This window comes from Thrips palmi, unplaced genomic scaffold (genome assembly GCF_012932325.1).
Source record: "Thrips palmi isolate BJ-2018 unplaced genomic scaffold, TpBJ-2018v1 HiC_scaffold_7, whole genome shotgun sequence".
Taxonomy (NCBI): domain Eukaryota; kingdom Metazoa; phylum Arthropoda; class Insecta; order Thysanoptera; family Thripidae; genus Thrips; species Thrips palmi.
Genome location: NW_023144634.1, coordinates 1,962,751 through 1,968,899, shown reverse-complemented (window position 1 = coordinate 1,968,899; position 6,149 = coordinate 1,962,751).

Genomic DNA, 6,149 nt, shown 5'->3' with positions numbered 1-6,149 from the left:
CTCATCTGAGTACACGCTAGTTAGAGTGTACTCATCCGAGCACACGCTAGTTAGAGTGTACTCATGAGCACACTCTAACTGGAGTGTACTGAGTACACTGTTGAGTTTGCAGAGCGTTTTTAGGGGAGCATCTGGCGCCGGCAGGGCGCCAAGACAAGGCGAGTGGTCACAAGGGGCAACAACTTCGGTTATGCTGGCATTAGTCTTATCTTGAACGTTTCAACTTGTCGTTTTACAGAATGCCATTGAAGCATGCACGCTAAAAGGGCTATGGACTTCGTGCCCATAACTGTTACCGTATTGGCGCGAGTAAGTTATCTGCAAATTTGTTCTTAAATCATGTACAATTTTATAAATACTTGCCCACAACACAACGTGGAACTATTGTCCCTAATGTATTCGATTCAACGCCTCCTAACGCCATAGCCGGTCCAAGATATTCCTAACTGTCAACGCCGATTTAGAACTGCAGAGGGGGCTAAACCGGTCACGAATAACTCTTTACTGCAAATCAGTACTCACGTGAGTCGCAATATTCATGTCCACGTTTTCACTCTAGTGTGTACCTTGCAAGTACACACTAAAATACACTCGATTAGTCCTATCTAAAAGCATGGCCCAGTTTAAGTGTACATGCCATGTTCACTCTTATTTAGCGTGTACATGCAATGTACACTCTATTTTAGCGAGTACTTAGCAAGTTTACTGTAAAAATAAGAGTGTACTTAGAAGCATGCTCTAATAAGTGTGTACTATGTCCACACTTCAGTTTGCAGAGCAGGCGGAGAATTTTTAACAAGTCCTTCGGCAAGTCATTTTATGTTGTTTGTGGGCGTCACGTACTTCAATTTAAGACCGCGTTTGCACGTCATGCACGCCATGTGCAGTTAGGATGGTTCTGAATCGACACCGGCAGTTAGGATTGTCTTGGATCCGCGGCATAGGACTATTCTATAACAAGGCGTCCGAGGACGTCAAATGGTACATGCCTTGCATAGGGATGGCAACATTTATTGATAATAAAAGTACATAAACATTGAGTATGTCATCTGTGCGAAAGCAGCAAATGCACGCGTTTCTGCTGCTGTGAGCTTCTTGAACCCTGAATTTAAGGTATGCCCTGCAGGGGGCACACCAGTGAAAATCGTCAAAGTTTGGTCCGTTTTATTTAGTGTTTTTAGGTTTTTCTACCTATTATTCCGAGTCAAATGCCGCAAAGCCCACCTCAAAATTCAAAATACCAAGCGGCGCAATCTTGGGCAGCGTGACACCATGTCGACGAAAATAGATATTTATGGTCAGCCCCCTTCACTGTGGCAAAAAGGTACGGAAAATTCTGTTAATTTTTTTGCCAGGATTCTCCGTTGCCCTCTTATCAATATTCTTCGTAGGTTCCTACAGTTTTCTCCGTAGGGCCGTACAGTCTTTTCCTTTGGACCTGGAAGACTGTATCGTCCTACGGAGATCACTGTAAGGTCCTACGGAGAATACTGTAAGAGGGTCATTCCACGCCAAGTCGTCAAGGTTTTGAGGGACGTGTCGGCCGAACCCAGCGGTATTTTCAGGGATTGTTGGCCCTATGGGCCCATTGAAGGTCCGGTACTTTTTTCCCCGGAAAGTCGACAGGGGTCTGAGATATCTCAAACTTCATTTTTGGTAAAAGAAATTACCTATCAACCTAAACAAATTTATATCTCGGAAAGTATTTGTCCTTTCTCAAAACCGCTTATACCGTTGGAAAGAGGAAGAAAAACTGAAAAAGATGGGATTTTTTTCCAAAAATTCTTGGAAACTTTTACTTTTTGCACTTTTATAGTGAAATGTTAAAAATTATGCAACTTTTTTGTACCCTGATCAAAAATGGCGTTCTATGGCTCAAAATGTACCTTGATATGTCCTCTAAATGAAAAGATCAACGATCCAATGTATTTTGTTTAGTTCCGGAGAACGAGCGGTTCTTGTGGACCACTGCAAGGCTACTTTCCCGCTGGAACGGCTCCCACGCCACGCTCGCCTTCTCTGTGTTAGCGGACGTGATCGCCAGGGTTCGGCGACCGTCAGGTAGGATTCCCACCTCACTTTCCAGCCCACTAAGGAAGCGCTGGACCTCAGCGCCTGAAGGGCAAGCAAGGGAGAGACTGGGAAGCACGAAGGGTCACCTACACACACATTTTTGGGGGTTGGCCGCGACTGTGCTCCGCGGTGCGCGTCGCCGCCGGTGGCGGACTCTGGAACTAACGAACTTGGTGGTGTGTGTTGTTTCTGACCATCGCTTGTTTGGATTAGGTGTCAGGCAGAAAGGTTCGGATACTTGCTGAATCACGCCCTGCGTTTGTTCCTGGCAGTTTGGAGGTGAACTATGTAAGTTCTACACTGGAGAATATCTTTGCGTGGCTTAAGTCTGATTCATTTGCTGGTTCAGATTCACGACGGGCTCTCTGCCGTAGTTTGATTTTTGTTTCCCTTTCCAACCCAACTACTTTTTAGTCATCTTTTACTGGCTTTGTCACTGTTGTCAAAATGTTTCAAGTATGCACTTGTTCAGTGTTCTCGGAGGGGTCAGTGCGGAGAAAATATGGGCAGGGGAATAACTGAACACCAAATATTTTACTTTGACTGAAGGTGTGTTTTTCATAGTTGATATTTGTTTGGCTTAGAGGACACGATCCTTGTACCCCTGTGACCAGAAACCCAACCTGAATCCCTACCCCAAACCGAGTTGAGCCCCGGCGTGAGCTTGATACGGCCCCGATCTCAGCCCGGACTCGAGCCTCAGGTCGGGGCTCAATCCGGACTCATGTCGGACCTCCAGATATAAGGGCTTTGGGTCAAGGCTCAAGTCTTGGCACAAATAGGTAATACAAACAGGCATATTTGCAATATTTTGACAGCAGTGACAAAACTAGTTAAAGGTGACTAAAAGCTGGTTGGGTTGGGAAGAGAAACGAAAATCTACATTCAAGAAACGTTCAAGGAAGCATACGATACTCGTTTGGTGCTGTCCGCGCACGCCGAGCCGTGACGACCCGTAGGGCTGTACCTGGGGAGTATCGGTGTTCCACGCAGGCTGCGAGCCACCCATTTACTCACTCTCCCGCCCCGGCAGCCAGCCCCTTAAGTTGTTAGGATACGCACTTGGTTTCTGGACGTGGTCTATACCGCACCAACTAGTGTGGTCAAATGGGTGCCAACCACGTTTGGTGCGTTGCAAATATTGCAAATATGCCTTTTCTATAGAACTTACATAGTTCACCTCCAAACTGCCAGGAACAAACGCAGGGCGAGATTCAGCAAGTATCCGAACCTTTCTGCCTGACACCTAATCCAAACAAGCGATGGTTAGAAACAACACACACCACCAAGTTCGTTAGTTCCGCAGTCCGCCACCGGCGGCGACGCGCACCGCGGAGCACAGTCGCGGCCAACCCCCAAAAATGTGTGTGTAGGTGACCCTTCGTGCTTCCCAGTCTCTCCCTTGCTTGCCCTTCAGGCGCTGAGGTCCAGCGCTTCCTTAGTGGGCTGGAAAGTGAGGTGGGAATCCTACCTGACGGTCGCCGAACCCTGGCGATCACGTCCGCTAACACAGAGAAGGCGAGCGTGGCGTGGGAGCCGTTCCAGCGGGAAAGTAGCCTTGCAGTGGTCCACAAGAACCGCTCGTTCTCCGGAACTAAACAAAATACATTGGGGCGTTGATCTTTTCGTTTAGAGGACATATCAAGGTACATTTTGAGCCATAGAACGCCATTTTTGATCAGGGTACAAAAAAGTTGCATAATTTTTAACATTTCACTATAAAAGTGCAAAAAGTAAAAGTTTCCAAGAATTTTTGGAAAAAATCCCATCTTTTTCAGTTTTTTTTCCTCTTTCCAACGGTAAAAGCGGTTTTGAGAAAGGACAAATACTTTCCGGGATATAAATTTGTTTAGGTTGATAGGTAATTTCTTTTACCAAAAATGAAGTTTGAGATATCTCAGACCCCTGTCGACTTTCCGGGGAAAAAGTACCGGGCCTTCAATGGGCCCATAGGGCCAACAATCCCTGAAAATACCGCTGGGTTCGGCCGACACGTCCCTCAAAACCTTGACGACTTGGCGTGGAATGACCCAAGAGCCTACGGAGAACATTGACCGGAGAACTACCACAAGCTGTTTACAGAATTTTCCGTAGCTTTTTGCCACAGTGTTTCCATCACCACCTCTTGCACCAGTCTTTTTTTTTTTTTAATTTAATATGATTCCAAGCAGAGAATAAAATATCGAATGTAATTCGTTACTTTTCACAGAATGATTGTTTTACGAACCGTCTGCATTTTCACTGGTGTGTCCCCTCAACTGCCCACCTGTGCACATGCATCTGACAATTATCTTTCTTCGAAGAAGTTTGAAAGTAACTTAAAATCGCTCTTCGAAAAAGTTGGTCATGTAGCTGCTCCTTTTAGCGAGATTTGACGGTACTTCTGAATCCTAGTACGAAACGACCTGGGCGCGGCGGCTGTGCGCTTTTCGAACCTCAAATCCATTGAACATGGATGAAATGAACTATTTTGCTGCACGTTTTTGAGGATGCCGCACCGTCATGCATTTTGAAACTGTCTTCAATGTCCATTTCCAAAACAAATTGATACTCAAGTTTTAGTTTTATTGATAGAGGTACTACCAAACATGAAATGAAATCCAATCATCGCAGTCTTAGCCTCAGATATTTTTGTTAAACCAGAACATACACGAAATCAACTTCGTGACTACATTGCCAATCCAAGTGTGAGACAGTCTCACACTATTTAGTGTGAGACAATGTGTCTCACGCTTACAAGCGTTAGCCACGTTTGTCTCACGCTTCCAAGTGTGAGACACCGTTTGTCTTACACTTGCAAGCGTGGATCCTGTGGCATTGAACCAAAGACAACTACAGGCAGCAAGCAAGTGTGGGACAAACCGGGTCTCACACTTGTAAGAGTGAGACAAACGTGGCTCACGCTTGTAAGCGTGAGGCACAGTGTCTCGCACTAGGGTCAGGGCGGGGAAAAACCGGACACCTGCAAGTTGGGGAAGAAACGCACACCGCACTTTCGCCACAAATTTGCTTGTTTAGGGACGTGCAAAGTATTCAGTATTGCTTATTGATGATCTGCTAGATTGCGTTTAAGAGGAATTTAGCCTACTTAAACCGGAAAGTATTCAAAGTCACCTTTAACCGAGGTCTCGTTTAAAACACCTTAAAAACTTTCAAAGTTGGTGCCCGCAATATCTCTTTTTAACGACTTTCTTAGCCTACTGTGACGAATATTCTTATTGTAAACGAAAGTTGGAAGTGTGGAGCCCAAGATACGTTCAAATGTTTTAGCAGATTTTCAGCTGGATTAAATATGAAGGGTTAAATACGAAACGGGGAAAAACCGTACACTGGTGCGGGGAAAAATCAAACACCTCTTTTTTCTATAATAATCGACGAATTGCCCTAACATCCCACCAAAGTGGTCGTAACAAGTGTATTTTAGCATTTCCCAACATTTAGTGGGAAAACAAACACGGCTGTTGACGATTTCATGCATTTTGGTCATTTAACCTCAAAAACGTGCCGCCACGGACCCCCTAACAATGCTACGATGATTTCTGTCTACCTAGGAATACTCGTGCGCCAGCTTCAGTGGGTATCGCAAAAGTTACCCCCAAATATCGTTCCCAAGAGATTTCTGACCTACTTTCATAGGTTTTTGTTAAATTAAAGCCTATGTCCGATTTTTCCCATTAGGTGTTCGATTTTTCCCCGTTTCGACGGGGAAGAATCGCACACTGTTTATTCTCATTTATTACTGAATGAAGCCGCAAACGCACTCGCTGAGGGTTGAAATGTCTTTCTTTGAGGCTCGATCAACAGACCCAACGGATACATTGGCTACACTGAGAATGAATTGGTCACCACCATCACCCTTTAAATGGGTGATGCAACTTCGTTGCCCAAATTTTGGTGACGAAAAATTCATCACCCGAAATTGGGTAACAGGCGTTTGGTCGCCCAAATTTGGGTAACGCCGTCGGCGACGATCTGAGGTTCCCGATGGCGTCCTTCCGGGGCCACCACGATGACCGAGGCCTCAACGCCACATTGGGTCATCGTGGTGGCCCCGGAAGAGCGTCATCGGGGACCTT